Source organism: Nannospalax galili, unplaced genomic scaffold, assembly GCF_000622305.1.
Source record: "Nannospalax galili isolate Female #2095 unplaced genomic scaffold, S.galili_v1.0 scaffold46, whole genome shotgun sequence".
Taxonomy (NCBI): domain Eukaryota; kingdom Metazoa; phylum Chordata; class Mammalia; order Rodentia; family Spalacidae; genus Nannospalax; species Nannospalax galili.
Window position 1 is genome coordinate 4,735,375 of NW_008355790.1, and position 24,469 is coordinate 4,759,843.

The following is a 24,469-nucleotide window of genomic DNA, read 5'->3' on the forward strand; positions in this document are numbered from 1 at the left end:
TGTACCACTGAGTCTGACTGAGCTGAGTTCTGTGTCTTACTGCCTATGATTCAGTCTCTCCGGAGGGGGCTGTCCCTTCGTAAACAACAACTCGCGGAGATTCTGCTTTCACCATTCCCGACCTCCCTTCGTGACCCTTTGGCCAATGGGTCTCGAACCTAGAGGGACTGCCCAGTAGCTTGGAATGGAACACGCCTGGAAGCGCAGTGACCAGTAGAGTCGCCAGCATCCAGCAGCCGCAGAGACCCTCAGCAACGCGGTGCGCGACACGCGGGACCTGCCCCAGTGGCGCGCAAGAGACAGGCGCCACGCGACCATCAATGAGGAAAATGTGTTAAAATCCCTAGCCTTCAGGGAGATGTAAGTTACAATTACTATGAGATTACATCTCACCCCAGAGAGAATGGCTATCATCAAGAAAACAAATCATAAGAAATACTAGTGAGGGCGTGAGGAAAGGAATACTTACTTGGGAATACTTGTTGGGAATGTGAACTGGTACACCCACTATGGAAAACAGTGTGGAAGTTTCTCAAAAACCTAAATAGTAGCAGTACCAGATAATCCAGCAATAAGGCTCTTGGACATGGAGCCAAAGGACTTCCTATCCCATTGCAAGATACTTGCACATCCATGTTTATTGCTCTTCTATTAACAATACCTAAGAAATTGGATCAATGTAGTTGTTCTTTAACTGATGAATGGATAATAAAAACATGGTACATGTATATGATGGAATTTCCTTCAGTTGAATACAAAAATGAAATGGAATTTTATTAAGAATGTTGGTTAAAGAAAATAAGAAAAATGTAATTAACAACACTGAATCCTCCAGAGGAACATCAGTGGTGAAATGGGAAAGTACTGTGAGTTTCCTTACTAAGACAGCAGGATACTGAGTTTTTCAGCAGAGTACTGTAGGAGGCTTTCAGAACAGTTAGAAGCCAGGATGCTCAGATGTACAGCCAGCAGACAGCCCGTCATGACAAGAATGTAAAAGGGCATCAAAGTGAATTTATTCCCATTGAGTCTCCAGATGAGATCACAGTCTAAACAAGACCTCACCTATAGCCTCATGCAACCCATTAGGGCTACACTGTGCCCCAATGCTGAACTCACTGAGATGCTGACTTTATGCACTCCAGTGTGCTTAAGTAACTAATTTCGGGATAATTAATCATATAACTAAGGAAGTTTTTTTTTTTTCTTTATCGGCTTTCTATAGTCTTACATGAAAGTCTTGTAGGGGTAATAATGCTACTTGATATTTGTTTTGTAAGTAAATTATTTTAACTAGCTGAACACTTTCTGCTGAATTTGATTTACTTTTTTTTTTTTTTCAGTTCAAACCCATTTCCTTTTTACTAAAGACCAAGTTACCATTACATAGCTTGATACTCAAAGGAAAATTTGTTCAAATGAAATTTGTTCCAGGTGACTGTTTCAATCAAGTAGCAGCAATAACAAATCCTTAGGAAGCCCATCATGGGAAGTTTACACTTTAAGGACTAATTGCTCTGGAGTGGAGATTCCTAGTTCATTTAAAGTAGGTTCAAGGTTTTGGATGATAGATTTTGGATTGGTGGATTTCCTTATGAGTTACTGCTTTGTCCTTCACAAACTCTAGGATGCAAACAGCACTAGCAACATCATTTAATGGTCTACATGCCCGCAAGCAGCATCAATGATTTTGGACTTGGGGACTATGGTGTGTTTATCCCTTTATGCAACTCCCAGGCATCTATGTCTGGCTTGTTGAAGTGTGTCACCCAGCAGACATCAAAGTCCCTGTCTGTCTTATGTGACCCATGAGAATGGAAACTAGTTCACTAGACAGCTACAACAGCGCTGGGGTGCAGGGAGCCTTGTCTGGCTGGCTCTGATCACTGAGCCTGCAGTGCTAGAGAGCAGTGGTGAGCAAGAAGGTGACCTCAGTGCACTGCTGCCTGCAACTGGGGAGAAACAGGTGTGAGCTTGCCAGCAGCTCCAGAGCTCATGGGCCCTTGATTTACTTTTAACAGCAAACCTCACAGATACGTTAGTGTAGGAACTAAAACATTCCTGTAATGGGCCGTATTATGACATTTCATCAGCTAAGTCAGTCACGAAAGAGGAAATACAAAGAATATGAATCCATAAAAATATTTTACTAAAAATATTTTGTTTCTACCTTCCCTTGTGCAAACAGTATACTATGTATGTTTACTGAATACTTTGAAATTACAGCAGTAATGATGATTGCCCTTTATGTTTCTTCCTAAACTCATTTTTAATTGTTCTTAGACAAGCATGCATAGTTCATGTTGCTGGGTTTCAGATGCTGGAGTTTCTTTTCTGACTTCACTAAAATCCTTCAGACTGCCTCAATATATAATTTCCACTATGTCCTTGTAGTTCATGACACTGATGTTCATGAAGATAAAGATGATAATGCTTTTTTCTGAACTACTGAGATTATTTGAACAGAATCAGGTCTTTGTGAAACCCTTCACAAAGGGTATAGGTAGTATAGGTGGCCCATAGATGCATGAAGGAAAGTATAACTAGTTTGGTAGATTTAAGAAATAGACTTTCAAGGTGTTTTCACAAGCTGGGTGTGATTTGCCTAGGACATTCCATTTTCTTTCAGTGGTTTAGGCTTAAGGCATATTTGGTTCACTGAAGGAGCCATGTAGTGGTTTCATCTAAAAGTTAACACTAATTCTCTTAGATATCATGAGAGGAGATTTGGGATTATGTCAATTGAGTGAATAGACAGGTGGCCCAAAACTGAACATACAAGGAACCCCAGCTTAACATTTCTTTGATTTGCTGCAACATAGATGATTGAAATGAAAGCTCAGATCTGAGATTGTCAGACGCATGAAGCAATGTGGGAACCTAAAGGCCTCACCTTGCAGAAATCCGAGAGGAAGTTACTGGGGCGCAGCCTGACTTGCTTTGAAAGTTTAAAGAATACTTCCGCACTGCTGAGGAGTGCATGATCTGTGCATGACCATCCTTAGGATACACCCTCAGGGGGAGAGGGGAGATTTCCAGATGCCTTTATAAGCTCTGTAACACCTGCAATAAATGAGTCCCTGCTTGACTAGGCTCCCTGTTGCACCTGAGTGTTCCAGGTACTGGGGGTGGCATGAGCTGGCGAACGGCGTGCTTACTCATCCTCAATCATCACCACCCAGGGGTCAGTGGTTCGAACCCCCGGCAAAGCAAGTCTTTCTACAATGACAAAAAGATAATCATGTAGCAGTAAACCCAAAGTAGGACCACAACTTTGATTTTTGCTATTGTAGCTTGGTCACGAGTCCTCCACAGCATCCCTAAATGGCCCAATCTAAAGATCAATGTTGAGTTTTAAACTATTCTTTGTGATTTGAAATTCCATTTTTTCAAGTATAGTCAGCTTATCACTTTTATTTTCATCTGAAGATCTTGCTTTGAGTCCTCACTATTCTTGACAAATTACTTGATGAACTTGCCTTGTAAGGTCTCACCTCAGCTGTCTTCCAGTGCACATGTTGTAAGGCAATTTCAGATTTACACAAAGCTTCCTTATAGGGCATTTGAAGTAAGAGAAAGCGTTCTTGAGGATTGAATGTCCTCTGGATACCACGTCCAGAGTAGGCAAAGCTAGTCTGTTTCTCTGTTTCTGTGCAGATTATAAAATCATGTGTTGGACTCATCTACCCACTGATGCTTTTGGTTGTCATCCCATCCTATCATCAGTTGAATTACTTGGTGTCCATCCAGTTGGAATAAAATCCTAGAATTCATCTAAGGACTAAAAGTCTACAATTGGTCTCCAAATGGAATCTGAAAAAACAAGTTATAGGAAAAATAGAATGTTGAATCGCCACCATTTCTGAACACTTGATAACATTTCCATATAGATAGAATGGGAAAATGGTAAAAACAGTTACTTGGGAATCAGGATCCTTCATTTTGAATTATATTTCTGCCACATAATACAGTCTTGTGGAAATCCATAAATTTCTTTAGGGCTTTGGTTACATTTTCTACAATGCCCTTGTAGCTCTAAAATTGGACTGAGGAGGAGGAAAAGCAATTCCTCTATCTGCACTACAAGTGAGATTATCTTTTACACTTCCATAACCAACTCCATCTTTCATCCCCAAACATACCACTGGATATTACCCTTGGTAAATATTTTAATGTTCAGTTTTTGAAATAACATTTTATTTTTAAAGAAAATACAGAATGAATTAATAAGCAAAAAATTAAAAAAAAAGCAGAGATGTTCAGGCTTGATATTATTGAAATTTTAAGTTGGATTATTCTTTGTTGTGGAAAATTTTCTTATGTGTCATAAGATATTTAATAGAATCCCTGGCCTCTGTCACATATATCTCTGAATGCCACTAATGTCCCCTGATAATAAAATCACCACTGATTGTGAACCAGTAAAAGCAGAGTTCAAGATAGATTGTTCTTTCAATATCAGTGATTAACACTATATCTAATTTGACCTAAACTTTTCCTTTAATATCCTCAAGAATTTTTCAACCAGAGGAATGAAATCCTTATGCTTTCAGAGTCATTTTAACCACCTATTACCTGAGGTTCTTTGCAAAAGTAAATGTATGATTATGGAATAGGTGATCAAGGAACTTACTCCTGGGTAAAGAAAACAAGACTTTCATAAAAAAGTTGATGTGCCGTGATCTGTGCAAAGTGTCAAAGAGTTGGGAGTAATTCCATGTGGGTGTGCATTCAGGGTGAAGGAAATAAAGTAACAAAATGGAATTCAAAGGGATGGCCCTCTTAGTAGAATATTTTTATTTATTTAATTTAAAATTTACTATTTATTTCTTGTGTGTGTGTGTGTGTGTGTGTGTGTGTGTGTGTGTGTGTGTATAGACACACTGTGGCACATACATGTGTGTGTGTGTGTGTGTGTGTGTGTGTATGGACACACTGTGGCACATACATAGAGGACAGAGGACAAGCTCTGTAGTTTTATCTCCTTCCACCATGTGTTTTCAGGTCATCGGGCTTAGCAGTACGTGCTTTTACTTGTTGAGCCGTCTATAAGGCCCTGTTACTAAAATTTTAATCTATACATTTAGAGAATTTAAATGTCAAGTCCATTTTGAAAAACATCATCAGAAACAGCATCTGAACTTCAATAATACTTATCTTTTCTTTCACTGTCTCTTCTCTCTGTCTCTGTCTCTGTTTCTGTCTCTGTCTGTCTCTGCCTCCCTCCCCCTTGCTCTTCCTCTCCATCTCTGTTATCTAGGGATTTCACCCAGGGCCACATCCATGTTAACCAAGTGCTGTACCACTGAGCTACATCTCCAGCCCCTATTTGTTATCATAACGAGGTGAAGGAACACCGAGTCAAACCAGAGGAAAGGAAAACAGAATCCAAAGCTGAGTTGAAAAGTGAATGCTCAGAAAAAGGATCATTCATGAAAAGAATGTGAATTGAGCGAGAGGCAGGTTGTGTTCAAAGGGAGGGATAGTGCAAGAAGTTAGGCCATGCTGTCAAGAAAAAAAGGAACATGATCACTGATGCTAACTGTGCATAATTCTGTGACAGTGTAGGAACTAGGTCTCTCACCAGAGTATGTTTAGCTGATTTTGTTCTTAGGCGAGTAATGATAAACCAATGAAAAATATTTAAGAAAAAAGTTCATTGCTGTTCTTCTGTGCAGTGTATTATCATAGTTTTTCAATGAGTAATAGGTGTAGTTTCCGCACTATTTTTGATTGTGCTAACATTATTTCATTCCCATTGAGAGGGCAATAAGTCCAATTAGACAGCTGTTGATTGTCTCCCAGATAGCAGTACCACTACTGCACCAGATTAGGTAGTTTGCCATGCCGGTTATTATGGTTGTTAGGCTTTAGGGCTGGGTTAGACCATTGATTGTTTTTCTGTCTTGACAGTTTGCATACCATCATCTAGCATTATGATAGCCAAACTTTGGTTAGAAGGCTTCCAGGTTAGCTCTAGCTCCATTGCTTCAAGTCCTGTATCCGAAGTATGTCCTGTCTTCAGAAGTAGGGTCTTATCTGCTAGTTCTGGGAGATAGCCAAGAGGTTGGACAATATCTTGTGTTATTTTGGGAGTCTCCTGGACAACCCTCAACAATCACTCAAAGGGAGCTCTTTTCTTCTGGTACTGTGTTCCTTGCCAAACAGCTCCCAGGCATACATGTACTTTAATGTTCAGACACTGTATGTGCATTTTTTGAGTAAAATTTTTAAATGGAAACTTCAATCAGACCTTCTTTACACACCTAGGCAGAAATACATTTTATCTGTTTAATATAAGAATGTGAGAGTCTTATCTACAGTACCAGAAGTGTATTCTACCCCTAGGAGCGGGCATTATATCCAATCAAAAATTTGCTGGTTGTATATATACTAGACAAGCCGCTATTGCACCACCAGGAACATCTTGTTTGGCATGTTGATAGTACAGCATGTGGGGTCCATTGTTGAACAGAATTATAGAATTATAATTATAGAACAGAATTCTCTTCCAGTGATCTGCATATCATATCACCTTTTGGCACTTTGAAAACCACCCGTCCAGTGGCAGGGAGTTTCCAGCTTAGTCCAAGCTTGATTTCTTCTTCTCCCACACTCACATCAAGCAGTGTCTTCAGCAATAGGGTCTTAAGATGATAGGCAGTGCTTCTGTTAGCCACAGACACATAGCTCTCTGTAAGTCTGAATAATCTCTCTTTTTATTTTTTATTTCCCTTCTTTTGGTCTTCTTGAGACAGGGTCTCCTTGTAACAACTGGGGGCCTGGAACACGCTATGTAGCAACAGGGTCTCCTTGTAACAACTGGGGGGCCTCCAACTCTCTGAGATCCGCTTGCCTCTGCCTTCCTAGTGATGGGCTAAAGGCATGTGCCACCACGCCCAGCTTCATTTCCTTTTTCTAAACATGTTTTCTTTATGCTTTGGGCTGCCCTAGCATCTTGTAAAGCTTCCTTCTCTCAGCCATGTGGCTGCCAGTCAGTCATGTGTCTGACCTCCATGCAGGTTCTCAACCTGCATAGCTTCATGGCTTTCTTTCCTTCTCCCCTCCATTCTCCTCCTCAAGGCAGCTAGTTCCCTTGCCAGCTCCCCTGCCCTGAGAATTTTCCTTAAAAATCTAATAAAATTGTCCTAAAATCTTCTGTTTGGGTCCATTCTTATATTCTTTTATGAATGAGACTAAGAACCCTCTAAAGGAAGTGCTTTCTCCCTGTTTCATATTAGCAACCACAAAGGGAGCCCCAAAATTCTAATAATTTATTTATTTGATGGTCATTCAGAGATTTTCTACAGTACTGAATTTGGCTGCTAAGCAGCTGAGTTCTTTTATCTATCTTGCCTCCAGGCATTTGAGACTGTAACCACCTTGCCCCTCAGAGGAAATAAAAGGTTTCTGGACTTTTTCTCAGACTTGCGGGCCTTTTCTTTGCCATGGTTCTCTCCGTGGGTGGAGGAAGGAGATCATTCAGAGGGGCTTGGAATTTTCGCCTCAGGGCCCATTGGGCATCAGGCAAGTAGTGCTTAGACCATGTGGTCCCAAGGTTGTGCTTTTCTAACTAGATCTAAGCAGTTTAAGCTTCAGTGTACATGGAGCGTCACAGGCTGTCCTTGGGCAAGATAAGTGCTCTCAGAGAAACAGACCATTGATGTATATGCTGGACATAGCGCCCCATTTCTTCTGCTGCCCTCACAAGTTTCTTTTCCAGCAATGGCTTGTATCTAGGAAGGACAAGATACAGAGAACATTGCTTTACATTCACAGCTGCAGTGGGTAGTGAGAGACGTGGATTCCTTTCCTTGGTTTGAGACCATGAATTCCTTTGCTTTGCTTTCCTATTTTTGGCCTATGTATTTGATGGTAATTTCTCCTGTTATATCAAGTCTAACTTAACAGGTGCTGTTCTAAAAGTAAAAGATTGCTTTCCACATTTAATCTGTGAGATATGTGAATCTCACAGTGCTTGTATCCCTGCTTATCATGGAGCTGAGCTCACAAAGGTGGCCATGTGGCTTAGTTGCCATCATGGCTAGTGATGTCTCCAAGAGGGAAGCAACCATGTGATCTGGTCTCCATCTTAGTTGATGATATCATCAATATGGGGACAATCACATGGCTTGGTTGCCATCTTGGACAGTAACATTTTCAAAACAGCAGTAACCCATGTGACCTTGTGGCTATCTTAATTAATCCAACCATGAGGCATAATTCAAAACGGTAACATCTAGGAACTTACTCATACTAGTGCACTCTAGTGGCTCATGATAACCTGGGAATTCCCTGGACTGCAAGCATTTAATAATATGTCCTAATCCTCTTGCATTTTATATATATTTTTTTGATTCTTAATGGCATCATAGAAAAGCAAGAGATTCTAACAGTCTCTATTGCCTTGTAACAAGGTCAACATATTTTTATTTCAGACTAAGGAAGTAATGCCACAATAGGAGTTTATATTTTAACTTTGTTTTGATCTGGTTCTAATTGGGATTAGTTTGGGTATTAACTTCTATATTTACTTGTTTTTAAGATGACTATCTGAAATTTTTACATTGTTTTACATGTGTATTAGCTTTTAAAGGGAACTATTTTTGGTTCTGACATTGTTTGCACAACGTATTTACCTATTTTTCAAGGGAGCAATTTGAATTTTGACATCTTTTATATGGTATATTTGCTGATTTTTAAAAGTGACTATTTTGAATTCTTACTGTTTTGCATAACATGTTTGTCAGCTTCTAAAGAGAACTTAAAGTTTTTCTAGCCAAATGCCTCCAAGACTAGCCAGGTACAAAGGGAGCTGACACTTTGTAGAAGTGGCTAGACCTAGAAATCTCATGTGAATTTGCTGTACTCCAGGGTCAAACCTTACAAGAGACAAGATGTTACAGCACATAGTTACAACAATAGGAGGTAAAAAATAGTCTACTTTGGTGGGAGGCTTAAGATGTGGGCTCCACTGATCTTAAATCCTGCCCTTTCTGCACTGTGATTCCAACTCTGTTTTTCATTGAAATAAAGTATTTTCCTCTAAGATACTCAGTTGCTTCAAGCTTGCTTTTCTTCTTGCCCCATCATGCCCTGGATACCTCTCCTTTTCACTTTCTAGTTACAGTGTCATGGACAGACATTATTAGAAGTTGGATAATTTCCCTAATTCATCAGGGCCAATGTTTGCCCCAGAGATTTTATGTATGGTGGGACATGCACAGGTAGGATAAGATTAAACAGGCAGAATGCAGAAAAAATCCATTAATGTCTCAAATATAAAAGGGTCACATCGGTAACAGTGCTATTCTTAATAGACTCCCCTTTCTTTAGGGTCATTAATAAAGAAGGAGAGGATACAAGTACCCATTTCCACATTGATGAATAGGGTAGTGACTACCTCGATAGGTGGTGCCCTTTCTCATGGTCACTCATGAGAATGGGATAAAAGTGGATGAAACCATCATCCTCTGAAGGATGCTCTGGAGAGGGAGGCAGAGAAGGTTTGGGAGATGTTCTACATAGCTTCTTTTGTCTTACAGATGGGCAACAAGTTCATCAAAGGCTCCAGTGTCTTCAGCAAAGGCTCCCCTAGAATGTATCCTTACCCATTAAGATCTAAAGAGACACTGATGTCTTTCTGTAGTCAGATCTTGTCTAAACAATGGAGACCATAAATAGATACAAACTGATTATGGGTATAAGCTTTCTTGCATCTAGTCACCTCAACTATGGGCAAAGAGGATCTCATGTTTGACATTTGTAAAGGCAGATACCGCTGTCAACCTAATCTTGTTTGATCATGGATGTTCACTGTCAAGTACCCATGATTTCATAAAGTTTAGAAATATAAAGCAAGGTAACCTCTTAAAATTAAATGTTTTGTCTTTTCTCAATTCCTGTTCCCAGTAAAGGACCCAGCAGATAAGACTCGCCTAGACAAATATGTACAGGTTAAAGGACAGATGTTTTCAGTCTCGCCAGTAGTCACTGGACTCAACAGGTCTTCTGGCCAATGTAAACCACTGAGTTAAGTTCTAAAGAGAAACAAATACTTTTTTGTATAAATTGTATTGGTAAATTGTCATGTGCTGTTTGAGCTCATCGAGAAACTAACTCTGGAGATGGGATTGGCCCTCCCACCTCAGACTCAAGTCAGTTATCTCAAGATATTCTCCAAGACTCTTGTTCAGGTTCAGACTGGCCCCCTGGCCCTGGGGCAAGAAAAAAGGAAAGCAACAAAACAGCCTAAGAGTAAAGGTATTGTTGGGAGCAGCTAAGGTGTAAATTAACTTCAGCATGGCTTATTATTATTTCTGATGGAATTCTCTACTTTTCACAACAATGAGGAAAGTCACTAACACAAACTAATGCAAATATATACTAAATAGAAAGATGTATTTCATTACTTAATGAAAGAACCAACAGAATAGATATTTTAAAAGAACAGTTCACCATCCATGGAGAAGATAGAGAGTACTCTCTGCCTCAAATTCCTCAGTAACTAAAGCATCACAGTTCCTTAAGTGATTATGTTGGAGATTGTGAACTTAGATTTGATAATGCTTTACTACATACCAGTTGCTTCTCTCTATCTAGTGTTTGCACTCCTAAAGCAAGATTTTGGTGGACAACTCTGAACTATATAAAGTAAAAAGGATTTTTAACTGTTTTGTGTTTTCTATAAGGTTTACCTGGGAACATATAAAGGCCATTATGTACCTGGGTAATATTAATTCATTACATTATCTTATGTGTATAATATGGATTCCATGTTCTTTTAATAAGATTGTGCTGCACAACATTCTCATGAGCCAAATAACTGCCATCTTCATGACTTTAGCTGTGCCTTTTTACAGCTCAATGAAATTGTGCTTGTTGATGGTTGTGTTCCTTAATTAAAGGAGGGGTAAGCAGGGTCATTGAACCATCACCTGAGTATCCAGCCGCTCTTCCCAGCCAACTATATGTAATTCATGGTCTCTTAGATTGGGAAGGACTAAAGTGTATAATCTAGGGAAGGCTAAAAAGTAAGAGTTTGACCCATGAGGGTATAGAAAAGTCAACATACATGCTGGGTAAAGACTTTCTAGTGAAACTACTCTCAGGTCACCCATATACCTCAGTAACCCCTCACTAATCTCTGTAAGTAAACTCAGTAAAGTTATTGGTTTCCCAGGGTGAATTTTAATGTAATAAAATATTGGTTTGACACTAGAAACTTAGAAAGGTGTAAACATTGCTTAGTATCTCCAGGAAGAGAATTCCCACAACATATGGAACGTTTATTTGTTAATGTTATTATGTATCATGGTATTAAGAAATAAAATGGGAAGGTGAAAGATGTTAGAAGGATATATAAATGGAGATATTTTATGAAGAAGGATTTACGTATAAAGATTATGGTGGATATTTCCAGACTAGAAAAGAAAAAAATGAGAAAGTCTATGCAAGTGATAAAAGCCTGAGTAGGTTTGTTACAATATATATGAAGGATGAGACAGAAATAATATACACATAACCTTAAAATTTCTAAGGTCATAGTTTAATCAACTAGTTTAAGGAAAAAATATATTTCCAGTCAAGGTTTATCTGAGAACATTTGGGTTTTACCCAAGAGTTAACTACATATTACAATGGTAATCAAAAGGACCAGACTGATGTAACTAACCTTCTTTGGTGTTTAATAACCATACTCTGAAGCCTATACTAATCTGGTCAGTGGGACTTAAAGGGACAATTTTTTTTTGTCTCTTGTCCTCCAAGGTTAATTAAGTTACAGGGGAACTATGGGACATCTCTTGAAATGTCCTATAACTGTGGTGAGTTGTCTGTCCTCTTCTTCAGACAGGTCATGGAGACCCCACCAGATGGGCTTGAACCAGTTTCCAGTCTACCAAGAGAAGGGTCAAAACAGAAGGAAAATTTCCTCAAGACGTCCAAGCAAAACCATGGCCCAGCAAGGCTTCTGATTTATCCTCAGATAGATGGAACTATTAAAAGAAGGCCTAAGGAGCAAGAGGCTCCTCCCAAGCCCATGTGACCCCCAAGAACCAGATCTTCAACTGACCTTAAAAGTAAAATAAACTGGTTTATTTGGATCAAATGCATGATCTTAAACACCCAAAAGGAAAGTATAACCCAGGAATAAAATGATTAGTATGCTTCTTTGAGAGTCCAAGGGATTGCACTTCCTGGGTATTAGGCTTAAGTTCACATAAGATGTTTTTAGACAATTATTCATCATTGATGATTTTGTTCTTGATGAGAAAAATGATACTCAGATAAAAGAATTCAAATCTTGGCCTAATTCAACACTGCAATGCAAGAAAGGTAAATCCACTATTGTTTTAACCTAAAAATTAAATTGTGGCTAATTTTTCTTCCTCCCTGTCTAGAAGCCATTTGGGAGGGAACTCACACTGATTCTAGACACTCCAATAGCTAAAGTGCCTGAAAAAAAATCCTGAGTTCATCACTCTCAAGTCCAGCTTTGGCAGCCAAAAGAAAAATGAGGAAGAACACAACAGATGGAGGCTTTTGGAAGCCCTTATCAAGAAATTCTAATGGATTTTGATTTGGGCATTTGAAATTTGTCCTGCTCTGACTTTTTCTGGTTCTCTGCCTAAAACTCGTAATGCTAACTACTCTTGCCTTTACTTCTCCTTCACATCTTACAGGAACGAGTAAAGGACTTTCTTTTCTCTCTACAGCTAATAGTTATGCAAATCCAAGGTCTTTTAGACATACCCACTGAAAAGATACCCCAGTTGCCACACCCTGTTCCCCTATTCAGCATGAAAGAAGCCAGAGCAGTCTGTGCCTTGGTTCCCTATTGGCAATTTGGGTAACCTCTTCAGAGGTTGGTGTGATAAGAATAAGAGGCAGAAATTGGCTAAGCATTTAGGGTAAAGAGAACCCCCTCCCCCCAAAAGTAGTTTCTTTCTTGGGTAAAAGCCAAAGTGACTTTGGGTCTCTTAGCAGCCTACTCTATGCCAAAGGCCCCAAATACCAAAAGTACTTGGGAGCTCTTATCTAATTCTTAAACCATTTTATGGTTACCTCTTCAGATGGGGGAATGTTAGAGTAGCAAGTGACTGCATAGATTAACTGATCAAGATTATAAAATTTCTATCTGTTGGAAGACGCACATTTCCAGTTTCACTGGTCAATCATCTGGTCATAGGACCACCTCTAGGAAGGATGGTTCACCTGTTATGCTAAATAGATGGGTGGAATACCTAGTGCATTAATGAAGATAGTGAATTTTTTCTGTCTGGACTGCAGCCTCCTAGGGCAGCGCTTCTGAATCCAGCCACAGACATGAAGTGTTGGGCCTTCAGGACCCTCATACACATGGCATGAAAAAAAATGAGGCCTAATATAATTTCCTAAGCCAGGCTAAAGTTTAGCGACCTGTCTCTGGCCTGTCACTTCTGCGTGGAGGTGACTCAGCAGAGCCCTATCTAAGATTGCCTCTGCCCAGTAACAACTGGCGTGGTAAATTCCCAGTGGCCTACAGTCTTCACCCCAGATGAAACATTCCTATACCCACCCCCTTTTCCACACCCCTTTTGCTTAAACTATATAAGTTGATGCCTGACGCAATAAAGTGAGTTCCTGCCTTGACAAGACTCCCGAGTCGGTATGGTTTTTGAGTCCCTGACACTCACCATCCCGATCAGCCCCTAAGAGAGGGACCCAGGCTGGTCCTGGCCTCTCCCCCTGTGCCGTACCTGTTGGAGCGTCCGACAGATTGGTGCCCCATATGAGGCGCTGCCTATCACGAAGTTTGCTGACGGGCCAATCAGTCTGCAGATAAGTGTACCCCCATAAATTATGGGGAAGTCGAGTTCTAAGCCTGACCCCTCTTTAGATTCCCTCAGGGTCCTGCTCAAAAGCAGGGGCCTTGACTTCTCAGACAGCCAAGCTCTCCAGGCATGGGGATACCTGCTAATGATCGCACTCTGGCTTCCGGAAAGCAACCTCTTTGGCTTCTGGAAAGCAACCTCTTTGATTGGGATACTTTGGGCCCAGGTAGAAAAAGGGGAGATCCCCCCTCTGGGAGCACTCCCCACAGTGTCAGCCTTAAAAGGCTGCTTCCCCCCTCGCCCTCTGAAATCAAAAGTGGTGGAGGCCTGGGCCCCAGCTAAGGCTGCTGACCCAGTCTCTGAGGTGCAACCAAGCCCAAAGCCAGATCCTAGGCCCTCAGGCCATACGGATCCACCAGACCATCCTGAGCCTCTGTACCCCTCCCTTGACCCGTTTGGGAGTGCCCCTTGGCCTGCAAGGACCCTCCCTAATCAAGAGCCCAGACCAACCCGTTCCAGGGTCCCTCCACCTCCCCTCCATACAGGGGTGGAGATTCGACCAGGGAGGGAGCCACCAACCTCTTTCCAGTCAATGTCAACCCTGGGGACAATCGGCCCACCGCTTGGTATCCTTGGCAGGCTCAGGACCTTAAGAACCTAAAGAAGGCCATTGCAGAAGATGGTCCCAACTCTCCCTGGGTGGAGGCTATTCTGGAGGGGCTGGCCCATGAGGCGTGTGTGTTGCGGGACTGGAAAGAATTAGCCAAAGCAGTGCTCCCGGGTCCCGTTTTCCTTAAATGGCTGGCCTATTTTAATGAGGAGTGCTGCATTCTTGGAGAAAGCAATCAAAACACCCAGCCACCCCCATACCTATTACTTTTGGCATGCTCTCTGGCCCTGCTGATCAGTTCACCACTGGGGCCCAGCAGGCGGCCATTGCTCTTCCCTATCAGGACCAGGTCCAGGCCGTAGGTATAGTTGCCTGGAGAAAGCTAGATGAAGGACCTACCAAATCACCCATATCTGGGATTACTCAAAAGGCCTCGGAGGACCTCCCCTCCTTTATAGATAGAGTTCAGAAGAGCCTGCAGAGAAAGTTCCCTTCAGGGGAGTTGCGCGCCTGGTTTGTCCAATTGCTGGTTTGGGATGGCATGACCACTGATCATAAGATAGCTTACGCTGGGCTACGAAACCAGGCCATGGACAAATGGATCATAGCTACCCGAGATGTTGGGTCCGCGTCTTATCAGACAAGGTCAATGGTGGCTGCACTTCAGGCTAGCCGCCAGGAGGAGCTTCAAACCCTTATCAATGTCCTACAACAGACCAAAGTGTCCGGTAAGCGGACCTGCTTTGGGTGTGGCAAGGAAGGTCACTTCCAGCGAGAGTGTCCAAACCAGTCCAAGAGATCCCCCGGTCTTTCCGGGGGAGGGGGAGGCCTGCGCACACCCTGCCCTAGATGTAAAAATGGCTTTCATTGGGCTCGTGATTGCAAATCCAAATTTAACTTTAAGGGTGAGCCTTTAAGCTCCCCTCAGGGCCACCCCCAGCCCCATTAAATGAGGGGGATGAGCCAGTTCAGACTCATTGGACAGTCCCATTGATCCCTGGCTTGTGGCCAAAAATGACCCTAGCCATAGGAAACAACACCTTCAAATTTCTCATTGACACTGGGGCAGACCACATGGTGATTAGAAAAGAAGTCCCACATTCCTGGCAGTTGGTGCCCAGCGCGCCTTTACTGGGTGTGGGCAGGCAGTCTGTATCATGGGAGACTGCTACTTGGCTACCCTGGGTAGATGGTAGATCCCAATGGGAGTCATGGAGAGGTGCACCCTCTTGTGGTCTCTGGCCTAACTGCCAACCTTTTAGGTCAGGACATTCTGGGCGAGGCTGAGGCTTTTATCACTACTGACCATAAGGCCTTCTATAATGACCTCCTAGACACAGAAGAATACAAATAACAGTTCAGAGAGGGCCAAATAAGCCACCCCAACTATAGGGACAACCCCTACTTTGAGCACCTCAGACAAAGACACTCTCAAGTTCACCCCCAATCCTAAGGGGGTGAAATTCAATGGACACCTGGGGACCCTGTATGGGTTGAGCAGTGGCCTCTCCCTTCACAAAAGCTTCAACACCTTTATCAAGTGGTCAAGCAACAATTAGATCTGGGTCACGTAAGGTCATCAATAAGCCCCTGGAATTCTCCTGTGTTTATCATTTAAAAAGCCAGTGGCTCCTGGAGACTATTACAAGATCTTAGAAAAATTAATGAGAAAATAATGCCTTTAGGGACCCCCCAGAGGGGGCTCCCCTGGATTCCAGCAATCCCCAAGACATACCACTTAACTATTATTGATATTAAGGACTGCCTTTTCTCAATTCCCCTCCACTCCGATGATACAGAAAAATTTTTGAATTCTCCATACCCTCAACCAATTTTCGTGAGCCAGATTTAAGATTTAAGTGGACCTTCCTGCCCAAAGGTATGGCCAATAGTCCCCCCATTTGCCAATATTACCTGGCCCACATTTTCGCCTCACTGATGGGGTGGCTGGATGTTTTATTCTATATTTATATGGATAATATAATTCTGGGAAGTCCCGAGCCCTCCAGTCTCCACGAGCTAAACTCTGTCTATCTATTCTTCAGGAAAACAACTCTAAGGTGGCCCCCAATAAAATTCAGAGTATCCCCCCTTTCAAGATACTAGGTACCACCTTATCTATCGATGCTGTTTCCCCCATAAAGCCTCAGCTTTTCATTCAGGACACTTACAGTCTATCCCAACTCCAAAAATTACTAGGGGAAATTAATTGGCTGAGGCCCTGGATACCCATCTCCACTGAGGAGTTGATTCCATTATTTGATCTCTTGCAGGGCCTTGACTTAGTCTCCAGAGTGGTTTTACCACCTCAGTGCCAACAAATTCTAGCTGAAGTCCAACAGTCCATAAATGAGGCCACTTTAAAAAGGTTTGATCCTGACACCCCAACGTCTCTTTATCTTCTCATTGGAAGTGCATTGTGCACTGCTCTTCTTGCACAAGAGGGTGAGCCTATACAATGCATTCATCTATCCGTAGGTGGAACTTCTCGAGCTTATTCCATGACCAACCAAATTGCCGACTGCATTATCAAGGGTAGGGACATAGCAGTCTGGTTATTCAGTATTGAGCCCCATTCCATTATCACTCCCTGTAGATTGACAGATTTTACCTGGCTTCAAAAAAAAAACAATGAGAGGATCGTGCTGGCTCTAGAGGAGAGGGATTTCTTGGCAAGATTGACTGCCACTATGGTCCTTATAAGTGGATAAGCTCCTTCTCAAGGTTGGAATGGGAGCCCCCCAGACTTTTTCTTTCTCAACATGACCCTAAATTCTTAACTGTGTTTACTGATGGAGGATGTCTGGGAGCCTCTCTGGCCATCTACCCTCCCCTAAAACAAGGACAAACTCCCATGCCCATTAAATCAATCTCTCACCAAGTTAAAGGGTCGCCACAGTTTAAAGAACTCTTTGCCATTGTCATGGCATTAGATTCCATATCAGAGCCCTTCAATCTGTTCTCAGACAGCCTGTATGTGGTTAATTTACTGCCCAACCTAGTGAAGGCCCATATTAGATTAGACTCCAACCCCATATCTCCTCTGATGATTCAGGCCCGTACTCTACTTAAACTTAGGGTAAATCCAATATTTCTCAAACATGTTAGAGGCCACCAAAATTTGCCAGGGTTTCTCTCTGAGGGAAATGAAATAGCTGATCAGCTGGCCTCTTCACATCAGTGTCACACAGTCACTGAGGTGACCCAATTTCATCAGTTGACCCATGTCAGTTGGAGAGGGCTTAGACATAAATATCCCCACGTGGCAGTCAAAGACCTAAAGAAAATTGTATGCACCTGTCGATCTTGCAAACCTTTCCTTCAGGTCCCCCCTCTTCAAAATTTGGGTACCAACCCCAGAGGCCTTAGGCCTAACAACCTCTGGCAAATTGATGTTACCCACTATGCCCCATTTGGAAAACTCAAATATATCTTCCTATCAGTTGACCTACCAGTTGATTCCTTCTTGCGTGCCTGCTGGGCGACAGCACACACTGGGGAAAAGGCCAAACATGCAATCAGTCACATGCTCCAATGTTTTGCCACCCTTAGACTGCCTGATCAAATTAAAACAGATAATGGCCCATGCTTTGTAAGCAAGCCTTTCTTTGAGTTCCTTCAAACATGGAAAATCTCACACTCCACGGGCATTCCTTATAACCCTCGGGGACAAGCCATTGTTGAGAGATTCAACCAAACCCTTAAGACTCAGTTACAAAAACAAAAGGGGGAGTCCCTGCCCCCACATGATCAACTAAAAAAGGCCTTATTTACCTTAAATATTCTAAATTTTTCCAAAGAAGACAAGTATTTGTCTCCCTTCCAAAAACATTGGTCCTCATCTACCAGCTACAGCTCCATTCTGGTCAAATGGAGAGACCCGCTCACTGGAGCCTGTAGGGGACCAAACCCACTTCTTACAGTGGGAAGAGGGTTTGGGTGTGTATTTCCCCAAAATGAAAAGAGGCCCCTCTGGGTACCTTCAAGAGACCTTAAATATTTTCCCTCACAGGATGATGGACAGGACAAAGGTGACTAATAAAATGCTATGATGGCACAACTTCATGATTAACAAATGCCAACAAAAGCAAAAGGTTAAACATGTCAACCAGGGGATAAATGCCCTTGAGAAGGCCTTTCTCTCTCTCTCTCTCTCTCTCTCTCTCTCTCTCTCTCTCTCTCACAGAAAATGGAGCACAAAATCCTCCTGATGATGGTCCTTGCCCTAAACTGTCTACAAATGAGGAGTCAAGCCTATGGGTTAGACAATCCACATCAACCCCAGAAGGTCACCTGGTTGGTGATCAATGTGGCCACATCAGATGCCATCAATAAAACTACTCAGATAACCCCCCCTTCTATGTGGTGGCTGGAACTGCAATTTGATCTCTGCGATCTTGCTGCTGTATCATGGGATGTGAGTGGACGAGTAGGCCAAGGGAAAACCAGGCCGGAATGTGGAGACAGTGGGAAGGGATGCACCCTGCCACTCATGGGATCCCCTAACTCTCCTGGCTGCTTGCATATCCTTAAAAGACATGCGTTGCTGTTGACAACATTCTATTTCTGTCCCAGGTCCAATAGAATTACATCACAATTGCATACTTATGAAAGCTGGGGCTGTGAGAGCACGGGGATGGGGTACTGGACTGAGGGTAAAGGACCCATCCGAGTTAGTAGGTTCAAGCAACAACAACTGTCTACAAACCCATTATATGGGTGATGTGAAAATTATTGTTGTAACCCCATACAGATCAGCTTTACAGAACAGGGAAGAAAGGAAGGAGGATGGGAAGCTGGAAAAATGTTTGGGTTAAGACTCTGTGTCTCAGGATGTGACCCTGGCCTCCTACTAATGATCAGGAGGGTTGTTGAACCCCTGCCTTACCAGGAGATGGTGGGTCCGGCCCGGTTTCCACTATCAAGGCCCACTATCCTTACCATGTCACTACTAGCCCAATGCCCGCCAATAATACCCTGGCATCAGAAACAACTGTGCCTGGTAACCCTGGCCCGGGCTTAAGTGGGACCAAGCATGAGGACATTCGTTGGGCAGTGCAGCTTGCTTATACTTTTCTCAATGCCTCTAGACCTGAACTTGTTGACCCATGCTGGCTGTGCCTAGATGCCAGCTCTCCAATGATGGAGGCCCTGGGGACAATGGGAAACTTCACAAACACTACTCACAGTGATCAATGCCGATGGGGCGGGATCAGCACAAAAACTGGCAGGCTCACCCTGCCTCTTAAACATGACAAAAATATGACCTGTGTTACCCATGGGCACCCTGGTGGACACTCCTGGGGGCGCTGTCAAAACATCACTACTTCAACAGGGGGTAACTGGATAGTCCCTACTGAACCTTCATATTATTGGCTGCGCCAAAATTCAGGTTTGACTCCTGGCCTTTTTCTTGCAGTGTTGCAACAATTGGGGGTGGGGGGGTGGACATACGCACCCTGGTCTTCCTCTTCCCTTATGTCATTTATCACTCTGCTGAGGAAATGCAGGGCCGGGAGAGACATATACAAAAGAGAGAGTTGATTTCCACGGTTGTGGTTTCCACACTTGTGTGCCTTGGAGCTGGGGGGATGGCCCTTGGAGCTACATCCTTAATTATGGCACAAAAAGGCCTCCAACAGATCATGACAGATATGGATGCTAGCCTAGATAAAATTGAGACAGCTGTTAGGTATCTCCAGGAGTCACTTTCCTCTCTAGCTCAAATAACTTTACAAAATAGGAGGGGGCTCAATTTCCTGTTCCTCCAGCAAGGTGGTGTATGCAAAGCCCTCAGAGAAGAATGCTGTTTCTATGCTGATAATTCAGGAGTGGTTAGGGATAATCTTGACAAATTAAGAGAGGACTTAGGTGTCAGTGAGAACAGGAGTCCTGGTACCAACAGTGGTTCACTGCCTCACCATGGCTCACTACCCTTATTTCTACTCTGGTGGGGCCTCTCATAATTCTTACACTTCTCTGCACTATAGGACCCTGTGCAGTTAATAGGCTTATAAATTTCATTAAAAAAATAGAACAAATACAATAAATGACCTTAAGAGTTCAGTATGATCGCCTGCCCACTTCTCTCCTAGAGACACCAGCCTAACCCAAGGCAGGACACCGACCGACCTAAATCAAGATCTGGCCAGTTACTGGAGCTCTTCCACAGGCTGAGGTGATGTCACAAAATAAAAGGGGATTAAATCTACTAACGGCTGAAAGGGGAGGCATCTGTTTATTTTTACAGGAAAAATGTTGCTTTTATGGGGGTGGGGGGGGGGGGGTCGGGAATAGGGGGGGGGAGGGGGAAGGAGATCTGAAAAAGAGGAGGTGAGAGTTTCAAGAAAACCCCCTCTGGACCAGCTTACATGGTCTCTTGCCCTACCTCCTCCCCCTACTTGGCCCCCTCCTCACACTTCTTATCCTTACTGTCAGGCCCTGGGTATTTAACAAATTTACGAGATTTGTTCACCAGAGAATAGAGGCAATCAAGTTACATCAGGTCAAGGTTCATTATCACAGGCTCATTAATCAGGAGCCAGGCTCTTATGATTGGCCATCATCGTATGATTGCCTGGCTCCTGCCCTCCATGTGGCCAATGATGGGTAAGATGTCCCATGACAAGTACTCCTAAGACAGGACATGCATATGGCCAGGTGCATGATCCGATGATGGGCAAGGCTTGGTCAGAGGGTCAGAGGTGACACAACCTAGAACAGGACATGGAGAGGCACCACAGCGAGTAAAATTCATGACGCCCAATGACGGGCAAGATCTCCAAAAGGGAGACAACCTAAGACAGGGGTTATGTTTCTCCACCCTCACAACAAAAATAAAAGGGGGGATATGTTGGACCTTCGGGACCCTCATACACATGGCATGGAAAAAAATGAGGTCTAATATAATTTCCTAAGCCAGGCTAAAGTTTAGCAACCTGTCTCTGGCCTGTCACTTCCCCATGGAGGTGACCCGGCAGAGCCCTATATAAGATTGCCTCTGCCCAGTAACAACTGCCATGGTAAATTCCCAGTGGCCCACAGTCTTTGCCCCAGATGACACATTCCTATACCCACCCCCTTTTCCACACCCCTTTTGCTTAAACTATGTAAGTTGATGCCTGATGCAATAAAGTGAGTTCCTTCCTCGACAAGACTCCCGAGTCGGTGTGGTTTTTGAGTCGCTGACACTCACCATCCCGCTAGCCCCTAAAAGAGGGACCGAGGCTGGTCCTGGCCTCTCCCCCTGTGCCGTACCTGTCGGAGCGTCTGACAATGAAGGTCTCTGTAAGTCTGCCTACTTTTCTGAATTCTTCAGAAAAGCATTATCTCTCTTTTTCTTCTTCATATCCCTTTCTAAACATGCTTTCTTTAATGCTTTGGGCTGCCCTATCATCTTGTATTTCCTTACTTTTTCTCTAAAGCTTCCTTCTCCCATCCATGTGGCTGCCAGCAAACCATGTGTCTGACCTCCATGTAGGCTCTAAACCTGCACGGCTTCATGGCTTTCTCACCTTCTCCCCTCCATTCTCCTCCTCAAGGCAGTTAGCAAGATTACCAGCTCCCTTGCCCTGAGGATTTTCATTAAAATTCTAGTAAAATTGTCCTAAAAGCTTTAAAAATAAAACAGAGGAGAGTAGGAAACAATAACAGGAATTTCCATTCCCCAGATCTGAACAACTGGCAAAGAATTAAGGGACGTGTCCTTTTACCTACTAATTTTTCTCCTTCTTGCCTTGAGAATGAAACTCTTGAGAGACTTACCAACAGGTGAATTAAAGCCCATTGCCTTTTGTAGTTATGGCCCTCCTCAAGACTCATTTGTAACACCCATCTTAGGAGCAAAGATTTTAATTTGAGATCTCATAGGAAAGAGGATGTTTCGACTCTCATGGACTCAGCTCTAGATTTATGTGCCTAGCAACAGGAATGTCTGTGTCTAGAAAAACTGGAAACTGATGAACTTCTTCCAACATGCTTCTGCGACCTCAACCCAACTTAGCAGGCTTCCTCCTCAATGTGAATGCCTGACTTCCTTACCCTGTTTTGTTTTGCTCTGGTAACTGCAGTGTGAATATGTCTCATCTCCTTACTTCCATTCCTTTGATTCCTCATATACAGTAAAATCAGTTTACCTTCTCTACTTTTGCTGATATGGCTCTCTTGTTCCAGTTTATTTCCTTAATAGTGAAACAATTCATGTAATACTCAAAGTATTTCAAATCCCAGATAATAAGCCTCTTATACAACCTTGATGTCCCAAGGTTCTGTCATTACTTGTACCTCTCTGAGATTAGATTGTCTTAGAGAAATTGTACATCCGCATATGTGGATGCTTCTGTTTCATAGAATTGTCATAAAAATGTAAGGCATGAACTGAATTTAGAAGAGGTTGGATGAATAAAATGATGTAGAGTTAAAATTTATTTGCGAATTAGCTGTGTGTTAGTGAAACACAAATCTCCATCTAAGACCAGTGCATGTAGAAGGTTGGGTGGGATAAAGGCTAGAACGAAGATTACTTATTAAGGTTGATAGTATCTGGAAGCATAGTACCTGTCCTGTGCTTTCACGACACTGTTCTTCCTAAATCAACATGTGCACCATGGCCCTCATTGGATGCTCATTCGCCTAATTACTAAAAGGAAAAATTTTGGCCTTATTATTTTAATTGTCTTAAATTTTTCTATTAGGTTCGTTATAAGATAATACAAACTAAATGCCTTTAACAACATACTTTTATTGTCAGATTGATCCTGGGTTCAGAATCTCAATGTCTTGGAGCCCTCAGGGCCATACTTCCTCTGATGTTTTTGAGGAGCTAATTCAGGACTGTCCTACAGCTTGGGGTAGTTCCATGGACTGTGGGAGGACAATGCTGATCTTCACCTACTATTTTATCTTTCCACAGTTTACAGTTACATGAATCCCTTCTTATATCATAAAATATAAATATTATGTGAATAAACTGTCTTAAGAATGAAAGTCATATATATGAAAATGTCAATTGGTCAGAATGCCATAAAAATTATAAATATGTATGGACTGAACATTGCATCTGTTGGTTAATGGTAACTGAGGGAGTAGTAGTCATCTTGTTTAGTCAGTGTAGAAGACATTGGTAAAATGCACAGACTCCAATAAATAATTCCTGACACATGCTTATTACAAGTAACTGTAATTAACCTCAATGGATCACATACAGAAAAAATAGAAGAGGGATAGTTGGGAACCAGAGTGGTTTAGTTGGAGTTAGATGGGTATAAGGGCAGATAATGGTGTGAATATAAGCAAAATACTTTATATATATGTCAGAAACTGTCAAAGATTAAATGTATTTTCATTTTTTTATAATTTTTTTACTGAATTTTGTGTATTTCATACAGAACATCTTAATCATCTTTATATTCCCTTCATTAATGGCACCCACCCATAGCACATCCTGGATTTCAGGTGCTTTGTCTTTTGTGTCAAAGTTATCACATCAAGTAAGTGACCCCAGATGTTCGTCAGTGCAGGTTCATCCACTGAGGTCTAGTCAGCCTATCTAGAGACCATCCAATTAAAAATTCAGCTCTTCCTCACTCAGCATGAATCAGCTGCCAATAGTTCTTTGGCTAGGATTAGGCCTGCTGCCTTTTTCCACAGTTCTGTGCCGAGTTTTTGCCTGCTTGAGTTTTCACAGTTCTTATGCATCCTGACACAATTGCTGTAGGTTCATATGAGCAAGGTCCCGGGAGCTTGTTGGACTCTATTTCCATATGGTCATGTACCTCCTCCCTTTGCTCTTATGGTCTTTCTGCCCCTGCTTCCACCATGGTCCCTGAGCCCTGGGTGGGTGGAGTTTAATATAGGAGTCCTGTCCAAGGACCCACACTCTGAAGATTCTTATTCTCTACACTTTGGCCACATGTGTCCTTTTCTGTTCATGACCCTTTGTCACATGAAGGAGCTTCATTAATGAGATTTGAGAGGTGTATTAATATAACCTCTACTTTTTCTACTATTTTTCATGAACCTTAAGTGTAGCGATTCCATTGTAGAT